Raw genomic sequence first — 13,697 nt, 5'->3', positions numbered from 1 at the left:
CCATCCCTCTCCTGTACTGAGGTGCTGGCGGGTCTGGAGAGCGGTTTTACAATTGCCCACAGCACTTTCATTCATGTGTGAGCCCAGAGAAGCTCGTCCTGATATGACTCAATGTCCGTACACTTGTCCCTCAGTAGTGGCCACTGTACAGTGCTCGGGAACCGTAACCAGGGCTGATTTTATCTTTTCTTGTTGCTCAGGAAGACTGACTGAGACTCCACACCCTGCCCGGCTGAGAGCTTACTCTGTGTTGATTGTACCTGAAGCATGTGGGACATTCACCCACTGAGTCTTTGGGAAGAGAGGAATAGTCTGAGATCAGTGGGCTGGGCACATTGTGGGTCAATTCCTCACGTCACTCAGGGAGGGGGGGATGGGGCAGGGGGGGATGTTGCCTGCCACACAGTCTGGCTCAACACCCAGAAGTTAGTTGGTCTCAGCAGACAAAGCTCCAATTGGGTTAGGGAGGGAGAAATTCAGCCATAGTTCCTGCTCCCAGTCACTCTCCAGAGTTTTGAGCCATGCCCCCCACCACCACCGCCTCCTTATTGGGCATGACAGGGCTCACAATGGTGTCCCCACCCCCACATTGAAATATTCTACCGATACTCCCTGTCTGGGCCAAGGACTTTAATTCCACCCAGTCTTAGCCTGCTGGACCATAAGTGGCTCAGAACAACGGCAATCCCCAATTTCTGCTGTGCTTTAGCTATCAGGTTTCCCACAATTCTCAACAAAGAAACCAAAGTGGTAATCTCCGAATCAGGACAGACCTGACCAATTTCCCACAAGTCTGCGCTGTCTTCATCAGGATTTTAGGACAAACCGGCCTCGCACGCTGAAGGACAGGGTATGGGTCTCGGGATCGGGCAGGTTGATGGTCACCAGAGCTGAAGGAAATCGAGCTAATTGTATTTCAAAGTGTCTCCCGGGTAACAAGGGCTAGACACTGACCTAACCTTTACAACTGGTTATAATAATAATCCTTGCATTTGATATAACGCCTTATCACGTCTTCTCGACGTCACAAAACGCTTCACAGAATATACTGTAAAGTGAATTGACTGTATATTTGTGGGCGAAACACAGCAGCCAATTGTTATAGCCTCTGAAGAGAATTTGCCTCAGCATAGTATGAGAATACAAAATGAAGCACTCAAATTAAAAATACTGCATATTTTTCATTTACAGATAGTCACTACACTTTACAGTAATTTCTGTGAAGCGCTTTGAGAAGTCCTCCTGACGTGAAAGGCACTGTATCAAATGCAAGGATTATTGTTGCTGTTTATATAATCTTGAAATGGAGCCAAAGTAAATAACAGCAATAACCTGCCCTCGGGTGCACTGCCTTGCGTTTTGGAATCTTTTTTTTGCAATTGAAAGTATATAAAACTGTGAATAATTTATTTTTATATTGTACATAGTAGAAGCCAGTTTGAGCAATTTACGGTTTTCAAATCTGTTTTTAACACCAACTATTTTCTCTCTCTCAGTCTCTCCTAGTTCCTTGATTTTAAAAATAATGTAGATTTTTGACCATTTGCTATACACTAAATAAGGTCATTTTCCTCTCTCTCTGTCTCTCTAACATTGTGCTTCCAGTTGAGATGCATTCCGATAAATTGCAAATTGCCTGTCTTCTGTGGGATCAAATATGCTGAGTATTGCCATCCTGTTATCTTAAGTGCCTTATTAAATGATTGTAGCCGGCATATATCTTGTGTGAGAGTGAAATCCTATTTAATCTCCTACTTCTTAAATGCTTGGCACTAATTCAGTAAGTGCATCTCAATCAAACTCTCAGTGCTACAGAGGCCACAAATTCCTCACAATCTTATCCATAGCAGCATTTTGTCCTCAAATTGAAGGTTGTGTAGTCTTTAGTTGAAACCAGCATTGCTTCTGAATTGAGATAAAGGGAAGATTCTAAAATTCCGCACAATTCTTACATTTTAAGATGATGCTCTTATGACTAAGATTGTGAGGAATTACATGCCTGATGGGCATAACGAGGTTTGTCTATTTAGTAGTGATGGCCAACCTGTGGCCCGCGGGCCGGTAGTGGCCCTCTGAACCTCCATACGAGTCCGTGTTGGATCAGTGTGTCAGTGTGTTTTCACTTTTTCATTGATTTATGGCATAAACCGAGAAATATTCAATAAGAAAATATGTCTAAAGGTTGGCCAGTGGTTTCATGCTTTAATTCTATGCCGTGGGTTTTTCTATCGCCAGCTGTCAATCATTCTAACAGTTTGCTTGAGATGCAATTGCCCAGTTTAGTTGGTGTTAGGCGGCAGCATCGGGGCTACAGTGACTTGGCCTCAGCCCCTGGGTTAGGGAGGGGAAGGTCAGCCCGGGATCCTGCTCCTGGTGGCTCTCCAGCAACCCCTTCTGGAAGGTGTGTGTGAGCGTGTGTGCGCGTGTGTGTGCGCGTGTGTGTGTCTGATGAGACCGGGTTTAAGGTTGAGATGAGGCTACAAGGAGAGTTCTGCTATTCACTCTGTGTTGAGTGCAGCAAGCGTGTCAAAGCTGTGAATAGGTCAGAAAGTACAATCCCAGCCTCCGCGATTGGAATTTTACTTGTCCCTTATTTTTCATGACTTTATACCTATTTTAATGGAAAGTCGCCACACACAGTGACAAATCCGAAGTTTCCATGACTTGTGGGTATCACAGGGAGATGCTGTTCTGTGCTGTTTATGTGTGAGTGTGTGTGTGAGTGTGTGGTGCGTGTCTGAGTGTGTGTGGGGTGTGTGTGTGTGAGTGTGTGGTGTGTGAGAGGGGCAGTAGCTAATTCTGCCCAGTGTTTTTTACACAATTTTGGTTTATAATTATGAAGGATTTTTTGTGAGTATTTCTTTCACACACTACATACAGGGATCTTCAAGCCCCTTCTGATCTGAAATTACCTGAGACAAAATGATGAGTTTTCAGTTTTGCCATTGAGAACGCTGTCTGCCAGGCTTCCTGCTGCTAAAGGTTTGGTTTCAGCTGGTTAGACTCCCAGCCAGCAGTTACTCCAACAAACACTCTGGGATCTCCAAGCCTTGGTTCTTGCCAACCTGTGTCTGATATCTCCAGAATTACAGCAGCATTGTGCTTCCTCTCAGGAAGAGTGCATTCCTTACCAGTCCAGGTGTAGGTGGTGTATACTGTATATGTGCAACTCTCTCTGGTACACTTAAGCGAGATGAAGTCTGTAGAGAGTAGTGTTTACCAGCTAGTTATCTGATCCTGAGACAATTCACCACATGCCAATCTCCACTTTGTGTCTTGAGGAAGTTTTGGGTGATCAGAACCCATTACAGACCAGAGGTTAATCCAGATCAAACTGTTAAAGGGAAATCAACAGTGTGGCTACATGGGTATTTGGGGCAGAGATGAGGGGTCCCAGCAATAAACTGACCATAATTGACACTACATCCAATATCATTGGGTTCTCCAGAGTGGATAGGAAATGCCACGAATGGTGGTGCGATACCTAATTGGGGACGGTAAATCTTTACCTAGTCTAACCAGTGCGTGCGCTGATCTGGAAGTTCACTGGACAGTAATTGAAAGGCAATTTTCCCATTTTCCTCCTAAACACACCCCAGATGTAAATGCAGGAGGTGTGGGAAGGGGGGGGGGGGGGGAGAGAGAGAAAGAGGTATTCAATCATTTCCAAAGTACCTGTTATTGGAGCTGATGGGGATAATGGCAGCCCTACCCTGGTAATGCTGTTGACGGTTGATCTGTCGCTGGATTTACAAATACAGTATAAATCTGTACTCGAAATTCCACATCCGTCCTGTTATAACCTTCAGCAGTGCCTGTGTATAAGTGTATGTATATACCTCCCTCTCCGGAGTCCTTAACAATTCAAACGACAATTGAATAGAGAGATCCCTGTACAGAGAGGTCGTGGTTTGGTCGTGTGTTAGGTAGTCTGTGTCTGTACCACTGTGTTCTGGTGTTGATGGATGAATATCTTTATATTATCTGTTATTTTGTCGCTTTGTACATCATTACATCATTTGTGTAATAAAATGGTGCTAATCACATATTGTTGCGAGTTATTTATCACGCCGAGGAGATACAACCAAACAGTTAGCTCCGAGACACCCTGACACATCCTGACACACTCACCCTGACACTCCTACTCACGGAAGTCACTAATGGTACACCAGCCACCTCTGTTGCCTTAAAGCACAGGTGTGTGCCGCTGACTGTACCTGGGCTTAAGTCAAACCAAACAATCCAGCGGCAGATCATCAGCAGAACCCCAGGGCTGGACTGGCTAAATGGGAAATGGGGAAATTTTCCATGTGCGCCCGTGATTCGCTCCCAATACTTAACATCCCAGAGCCCAACATCCGGGTGACAGCTCGGACCCCAGCTAATTATCGGCCAGATGAGTGACAACAACAACCACAACAACAACTTGCATTTATATAGTGCACTTCACATGGGTGAGTGGCAGCTACACCAGCCAAACCGTCCAATCCTGCCCTCCAGTTTAAGGTCTGACAAATTTATTAAACATGCAGAGGGTATATACCAAATCAGTGCCCCACTTTAACCTGAAATCCCCAGTCTATTTGGGGTGCCTTAACCTGAGGATAACTCTTCACATTTAAGATTTTGTAATCCTAGAAATAATAACAATAATAATCCTTGCATTTGATACAGCGCCTTATCACCTCTTGACGACGTCTCTAAGTGCTTAACAGAATATACTGTAAAGTGAATTGACTGTATAAATTGTGGGCGAAATGTGTTAGCCAATTGTGCACAGCAATTAAAACATTTTTAAATGTTTAAATCCAAACAACAGGTTTGGTATGTTATGAAGAGAATCCAGTGAAGTCAGGGTTTCATTGACCAGAGTAGCTTTTAAAAAATTAGCTTTAATCAGTCAATGGCAACTTACACGGTGCCTTTCACGTAGTAGAAAGTAATCTCGAAGGTCAGGGCTTATTTGAAATAAGATGAAGGTGGAATTATACAGAGAGTGTTTGGGGAGAAAAATTGCAAAAAAATGTTTTCCTGGAATGTCAGGAATGAAGGAGGCAGCCAACCGGATTCATATCGCAGGGCGGAGAGGGTGGGAGGAGACAGAGAGGTCAGCTTCAAGCAGGACCACAGCTTGCTCTAATTATCAGAGACTGGAGGGGCTCAGCTTTGTTTGGGAGTCAGCCGGATGTCTGACACACCCGCTTAAGAGCATCCAAACCAAACAGAATTCCATGCATCCCACCTACACATGGACATTCCAGAGATATTTATTGGATGGAATGTGCACTCTCTCCTCAGTTTCACTCAGTTCCGGAAAGTATTAGGCGCAGGTTGGTAAGAGCCGAGGCTTGGGGGAGAACCCCAGAGTGTGTGTAGAAGTAACTGCTGGAGTTTAACCAGCTAAAACCGCACAGCTTAATAATAATAATAATAATAATAATCATTGCATTTGATATAGTGCTTTTCACGTCGGGAGGACGTCCCAAAGCGCTTCACAGAACACACTGTAAAGTGAATTGACTGTATATTTGTGGGCGAACGCGGCAGCCAATTGCGCACAGCAATGTCCCACAAACAGTCGTAGATTGAAAATGACCAATTTATTATTGTTTTTGGTTTTGGAGGGATTATTATTAGGCTCTGTGTGGAGTAAGGAAACTTGCCCAAGGTTTCGCCCTTTGCCTGGAATTGAACTCAGGTCTCTCACTTGCAAAGCGAGTGCTCTAACCACTGAGCTACAGGACTCCACAATTTGCCGTTGATGTTGATGTTGTTGTCTGGCAAGCTTTCCCGCTGCTTGTTCAGCTATTTTTTTCACACAAAGGATAGTGAAATCCGGAACCTTCTCCCCCAAACGCAGTGGATCGAATGGTTCCATCCAGTGGCTGTTGGGTCCATTGGAATTTTCGAGACTGAGGTGTGATAGATATGTGTTAGTTCAGGGTATCAAACGGATATGAAGTCAAGGGGGGAATGGAGTTGAGATACAGATCAGCCACGATCTAATACTATGATGGATCAGGCTTGAGGGGCTGAATAACCTACTGCTCCAACAAGAACGTATTGATATTGCTGTCTGGCGAGCTTTCCTGCTGCTTGTCCAGCCAGGACCACCCTCCCCGTTAGGGCTTTGGCTGAAGGGTTAACATGTCTCGACAACATGATGAGGCACTATATCAAATAGAAGGATTATTATTACAGACAACCTTGCGAAGCGTGCTGTATGAATGCAATTCATTGTACAGACTCACATTTGTGTACAGGCTGAGTGTGTAAAAGTTAGATGTGAGGGTGCAGACTGTATGAAAATATACAGTGTGTGTGTGTGTGTGTGAGACAGGCAGTGTGTGTGTGTGTGTGTGACAGGCTGTGTGTGAGAGGCCGAGACACAATGACTCCCCACAACGTCCCACTAACCAACCCCCAACCGCCCCCCCACCCCAAACCATCCCCTCAACCATCCCCCAACCCCCAACCCCCACCTCAGCCCCCAACCACCAACCCCCCACCCCCCAAGTCCCCCCAACCCCCCAAACCATCACCCCCCCCACCACCAAATCCCAACCCCACCCGCAGTCCCCAATATCCCCAAACCCCCCCATCAGTCCCAAACCCCAACCCATCCCCCACCCCAACCCCCTCCCCTCCCCCACCCACCAAACAACCAGCTCCCCCAACCCCCTAACCACCTCCTGAGCCCCAACTATGGATTGCTTATCCCCACAGCTCAGCTAAAGTGCTGGTTCATTCAATTGTTTTGTTTTGTGTCCAATTTATTTGAACCCAGTATTCACTGAGGTGTTGATTTAATGCTGTAAAGTGTCTCTGTGAGTGTGAGTGAGAGAGATTGTAAGAACGCAAGGATTCATTAAATTATTATTAATTCTATTCAGATACTCATTTGGCACAGTTAAGGATGTATATCTTTTACGGGGTCTTGATGAGGGGAATCAACAACAACAAGCCTCGATTGTTGATTTCAAAAAGCGTTCGATAAGGTACCGCATAATAGACGAATGAATAAATTCAGAGCATGTGGAGTCAGGGGGAAAATAGCAGAATGGATAGCAAGCTGGCGACGAAACAGAAAACAGGGAGTAGGGGTAAGGGCAGCAAGTCAGACTGGCAGGGGGTGGGCAGTGGTGTTCCACAAGGATGGGTTGGGGTTTGTGTTGTTCACAATTTACTTTAATGATTTGGACTCGAGGATCGAAAGTACAATTTCAAAATTTGCGGATGACACCAAATTGGAGGGGGGGGGGAGTAGTTAATACTGAAGAGGACTGCAATAAATTACAACTTGCCATTAATAACCTTCTGGATGGGCATTTCATTGGCAAATTAATTTCAATATAGATAAGTGTGAGGTGGTACATTTTGGTAGGAGGAATAAGGAGGTCACATACTGCCTGGAAAATAAGAATCTAAATGGGGTAGAGGAGCAAAGGGATGTAGTGCTACCAACACACAAATCCCTAAACGTAGCACTGCAGGTTAATAAGGCCATTTAAAAAGAGCAAACCAAGCATCGGGGTTCATTTCTAGAGGGATAGAAATGAAACACAGCAGAGAAGTTATGCTAAACTTATAGCAAATTGTGGTTAGACCACCGTGTACAGTTCTGTTCCCCATATTATAGAAAGGATATAGAGGAACTGGAAACAATGCAAAGGAGATTTACGAGAATGATACCGGAATTGGAAGGTTATACCTATCAGGAAAGGCTGAAAAAGCTTGGACTTTTCTCCTGAAAAGAAAAGGGTGAGGGGTGACCTAATAGAGGTCTTTAAAATTATGAAAAGTTTTGATAGAGTAGACACAGAGATGTTTCCACTTGTGGGGGAGACCAAAACCAGGGGCCATAAATATAAAATAAATCAAATCGGGAAGTCAGAAGAAAGTTTTGGGAATGTGGAACTTGCAACCCTGGGACGAGTTGAGGCAAATAGCACAGATGCATTTAAGGGGAAGCTAGAAATAGAAGTTATGCTGACAGGCCTAGTTGAGGAAGGGCAGGAGGAAGCTCATGTGGCACAGACCAGTTGGGCCAAACGGCCTGTTTCTGTGCTGTATATTCTATGTAATTCTATGTTAGTTGTATTTATATAGCGCCCTTCATATGGGATGGTGTCTCGGAGCAATTTGCATTAAGCAGTAAGGTTGTGCCAGAGGAAGACACAGGCAAAAGAACCGAATGTGGCTTCAATTTTGCTGACAATCAACTGACATTCCAGTGCAGTGCCTGGAGGGTGAGACGCCGCCCTATGGAAGAGAAGTTAAGGTCTTGTCTGTCTGTTCAGGTTAAAACATCAACACTTGAGAGTTTTTCTCAGTGTCCTGGCCAACAATCCTCCAAATAAATTGTCATTCATCTCCCAGCCATTTATTGAACATTAACAATTCTGCGGAAACCACAACTTGAGTAAACGAATAGTATAGGTATGGAGCAGGCTCCCTCGGGAGAAGGTGGAAGCAGACAATGTCTTTTGTTTCAAGAACAAATTAGATAGAAAGATCTGCTAGAAAATAATATCTTGCTATATTGCTATACTTGCCACATCTCAAAGCTCTTCACAGAATATACTGTATTTTGTGGGCGAAACACGGCAGCCAATTGCGCACAGCAGCGTCCCACAAACACTAATAGTAATATTCTTCTATTTGAGATGCTGATTCGGGCATGGACAGCTTGCTCTGAGAGCTGATGAGGGTGGGCTGAATGACCTACACTGAAATGTCTACATTTGTCGAGGAGCCATACTGATCGGAACGCTGGTTTTGGTGCAATCATTTGTTGTGGAGTTTGTCCTGGTACCAAAACTCACAATAACAATGGGAAAAAATCAGCTTATTTATGTCTTCAGGCTGCTGTGGGTTGGGGTTTGGGGCTGAGGGGGGTTTGGGGATATTGGGGGCTGCGGGAAGGGTTGGGATTTGGTGGTGAGCTTGTAAATCCAGCGGAATTTATAACAATAATAATATAATATATAATAATAATCCTTGCATTTGATACAGCGCTTTCTCACGTCTTCGCGACGTCTCAAAGCGTTTCACAGGATATACTGTAAAGTGAATTGACTGTGTATTCTGTGGATGAAAGGTGGTAGCCAATTGTGCTCAGCAGCGTCCCACAAATGTGAATTGAGTGATCAAATTATTATTTTTTTTTGAAAGGGATTATTAGCCCCAGAAAAGTGATCCACCAATCGACGAACAAATGGGTTCCCACTTACTACTAGGTAAACAGAAGCGTGTGTGTGGAGTAAGGAAACTTGCGCTCTGCTGGGAATCGAACTCAGGCGAGCGCACTAACCACACAGCTACAGGTTACCACATCTGCTTGTGCAAGTGATCACTTAGCAATTGTCTAGAATCTTACCATTAAGCCCACGGTTCCTGTACCATATCTCTGTCCTGGTTAAGTTCCACTCCCTTTTTCCCCAGACCCTTTTAGATTTTTCTTTTTTTAAGCTATTAGTTGAATTATAATAATAATAATAAATCCTTGCATTTGATACAGCGGGCTGAATTGCACCAGTCAGGATGTCAGGTGAGGACAGAATCAGGCTTGGCTCTCATTCTCACATACATGTTAAGCCAAGTGTAACATATGCGATACACTTAAGTGATAGTAATTAATCACTTCACATCGCTCCCAGCATCAACAGCATTGGACAGACCTGCAAACTGCTACTACTCAGCAAACAGACTGCTGCAAACAGCAGTACGTGACACAGCATTGTAACAGCATCAAATGCTCCCTCCATACAGTGCATCCTTTGAAGGATTACACGTGTCGTGGTAAACATGGGTGCACTTTACAATTCAAATCAACGTGGTATCAAAAGTTCACAGCATTAATCGTTAATGAAATGCCTGGCACAACCCTGTATGTATTGAGCCACACCTCCTCGTCAGATAGTGGTCAACAGCAGGAATTGAGCCTGTTTTTCCCCCCTCATTAATCCAACATAGATCAGGGATCAGAGCTGGCACTTTTCATGGTCTGTCATTTACTCGCTGGGTAACTTGCACACGTAGCTAACTTTAACACGGAAATTCCCGACAGAGTTATTAATAAAAATAATAATCTTTGCATTTGATATACCGCATTATCACATCACTGAGATGTCTCAAAGCCCTTCACAGAATATACTGCAGAGTGACTGTGTATTTTGTGGGTGAAACACTTTGTGGAGGCCATTGCATTGCACGGTCGAATTGTGTAAAATGATGTCAGATGTTTTAATGACATGATGAAGTCCTGTATCAAATGCAAGGATTATTATTGCTGTAAAGTGTAGTGACTGTGTATTTGTAGGAGGCAGGAGCTAATTTGTGCACAGCAATGTCCCACAAATGGCCAGTTGAGTGACAAATTATCCAGTGAGGGCTCAAACCCTCAATTATCATGTGAACTACTATTGACTATCCTTGGGATGAGAGGGTAAGCAATGTCTCCTTGGACTGGCAATGGCGTGTTGATATCGGGTATTAACCCTCTGTGGAGTACTCGGTAATCTGGTTCTTGAGTCCAGTGGGTGTGCAGTACTCCCGGACACTGCTAATAACAGACATTTTGGTCCTCGACAGAACATGGAAAGATAATCTGGTCACTAAGGGCAAGGATTCATCTCACTCAGCTCCTGTTAACCCTTGCAAGCCAAAGCCCTAACAGGTAGCGGGGTCCTGGACAAGCAGCGGGAAGCTTGCCAGACAGGGCTCTCACTGGCAAGCTATGCAGTTTTAGTCGGTTGAACTCCAGCAGTACCTAGTGTATGCTCTGGACTCTTGCCAGTCTGCACCTTATACGCTCCAGAATTAGCTCAGCAGGACGCATCCCTCAGGGATGAGTGTGCGCATTCAATTCCGAACACAGGAATTTTCATGTGTAAATAACAAGCGTGGAACTCTGTTTGGTTTGGATGCTCTTGGTGATGGGTTTCCACTTCCAGCTGATCAAAAAGACGAAAAATCAGAAGGTAACTTGCATTAAACAGCCTGACTCACTTCCCCATCAGTGATAATTGCTAGGTGCACATGTTCCCTGTACTGTACAGGGTGTCAACAAAGTCCTGTTACCCCTGTGTGTTTTTCTCTACAGTGCACTGACCAACGACTGAAAAATGTGGCAGAACGATGATAATCGTATTGAGAAGTTACTTCATTGTATTCAGTACAAGTCTTTAACTGTATTTAGACGTCCAGAGGATCAGTCCAGAGTCCAGAGGATCAGTGGAAGGATCCGTCGCCATGTTCAGTGTGATATCTTCTGTATTTTCTTCTGTAACATGATAGAGTGACAAGGGCAAAAGTCTTATATCATTCACTGTCTTGTAACAGGGGTAACAGGACTTTGTGGACACCCTGTACATGGTCAGTTTACACTGCAGCCACATAATAAACAGCATAAGTCAGTCAGTCGGTTGGCTCTAGCCTCCTGCTTATCCCCTCCGCTCCAACACGGAGTTGTTCATGCGTGTTCAGCCACTGCACTCCGAAGCTTTGGAACTCTCTCCCTCACTCTCTCCGCTTTACCCCCTCCTTCCCCTCTTTCAGATCACCGTCCTCTTCGACCATGCTTAGGGTTACCTTGCCTAAGATAGCTCTCACACTCCCCTCGCAAGCGAGAGACCTGGGTTCGATTCCCTGCATTTCCACCCAAGTATCCAGTCAATTCATTTTACAATATATTCTGTGAAGCGTTTTGAGACGTCGAGAAGACGCAATAAAGCGCTATATCAAAATGCAAGGATTATTATTATTATTATATATTACCTCCTCGCTTCCCCCCAGCTCGCTGTTAGACTGAAACACTGTTAAGTGCTCCCAAGGAACTGCTTGCAATGCAAGTTGTTGTGGTACAGAAGTGTAAATATCATCCCCCCCCACCACCACTCCTTCACCCCCCCCCTCCCCCCCCAATCAGGGTTTTGTGAACTGAGGCAATGTAGTTGACATCCACCCACCCAATTCCATTCTCGGGAGTTGAATGGATGTGCTGTTTGATTCTGACTGTCTCTTCACACCCAGGAGAAGTATGAAGTCTGGTAACTTTGCTCACTGAAGTGACCTTTTCACGTTCAATAAGTAGAAACAAAAGCCTCTCTGGTGGTACCAGTCGCCGCAGGTGCAAATTCTTAACTAAAAATGTAACCAGAGCCACACAAAACAGACAGTAACAGCATTGAATCAGGTTTGGGCTGAGTTAGCTGGTCTCAGCCAGGATAACAGTCAGCTACATTAGGCTTCATGGAAAAAAAATTATAATAATAAATAATAATATAATAATCCTTGTATCATTGTTACACATCTCAAAGATGCAAAAATCATTGGTTGTTTCCTTCCTGATTGCAATCCAGACTCCCTGCTCCGTGTGTGTGTGTGTGGCCACAGTGCTGCTGTGTGTGTGTGTGTGTGTGTGTGAGAGAGGGATGGGATTGGGTTTAGCTGTGATAGCTGCTCCCCCCACACCCACACACAGCTGACACTCACTGTGTGGCTCACATGAAAAACAGCCACTATGGTGAGGCTCGATATCTATACGCTCCCTCTTGGTGACATCACCCACAGACATGGGGTTACCTTCCACATGTATGGGGATGACACCCAACTCTACCTCTCTGCCTCCACCCTCAACTCCAGGACCACTGCTGTTCTGAGAGATTGTCTGTCAGACATCAAGTCTTGCATGAGAGTTAACCTGTCCGCTCCCTCCGCTCAGCAGGCTCTGGCCTGCTCCACATCTCCCACCCCCCAAACCACTCCGGCGGCGGCGGTCGGGCCTTCAGCCTCTTTGTCCCCACCCTCTGGAACTCCATCCCATATTGCCTTCAACAACAACTTGCATGTAGATAGCGCCCTCCATGCAGGGTAGCATCTCAGAGCGCTTAACAGTGGCGGAGCCTGATCTCCTTCACCTTGCTCCCTCACTTGCCTCCTTCAAGGCACGTCTCAAGACTCCTCTTTGACCATGCCTTCAGCCACGCTTCCCGTCCTCCACCACCCCCTGACCCCCCACTGAGTCACCCAACTCAGCTCTAAATCCCTGACTCTCCAGTGCCTTGGGATGTCCTCCTGACGTAAAAGGCGCCTTGTAAATGTCATATTGTATTTTGTACTTATTGTAGCACAGGGCAGGTGGTATCTGAGGAACTGCACACAGCAAAATACAAACCCCTTCAGGAGAGGAAGAAGGGAGAAAATTATCAATTCCTTCCCTTCCTGTAGGCTTCAACTTACATCTGCCAGATGGTGGCATCTTCTGTCATACCGTCTTGTGCAAATAATGGGTATAATTGAACTGTAATATACACAGTGGGGCTCCTGCCCCTTATTTCTCAGCAGGGTAAAGGGAGGTAAGTGATTCTCTTTGAGCTGAGCTGGCTCCATGATGATGGGTTTAGCAATGGGATTGGGCCTGGTGTGGGCAGTAAGAGTCAGTCAAAGTCTGTGGCAGTTTTGTTAGTGAGGCCACAGTACTCCAGAGCACTGGTAATGTCAGTCCAGCCAGCCTAGCTCGTTGACAAGACTTGGAGACACTGGAATCAGGGCCTGGGCACTGGGCAAGGCAAAGACCACCTATGCGTGGTCCTAGCTGGAGATGCAATGAGCAGCTTTCCAGACAGTGCCATGCTATGTGGTCTTAGCTGATTAAACCACACACTTTGTGGTCCCCAAGCCCTGGCTCTTGCCAG

This window comes from Callorhinchus milii, unplaced genomic scaffold (genome assembly GCF_018977255.1).
Source record: "Callorhinchus milii isolate IMCB2004 unplaced genomic scaffold, IMCB_Cmil_1.0 Scaffold15, whole genome shotgun sequence".
NCBI classification, from domain to species: Eukaryota; Metazoa; Chordata; class Chondrichthyes; order Chimaeriformes; family Callorhinchidae; genus Callorhinchus; species Callorhinchus milii.
This window is presented reverse-complemented; position numbering follows the sequence as displayed.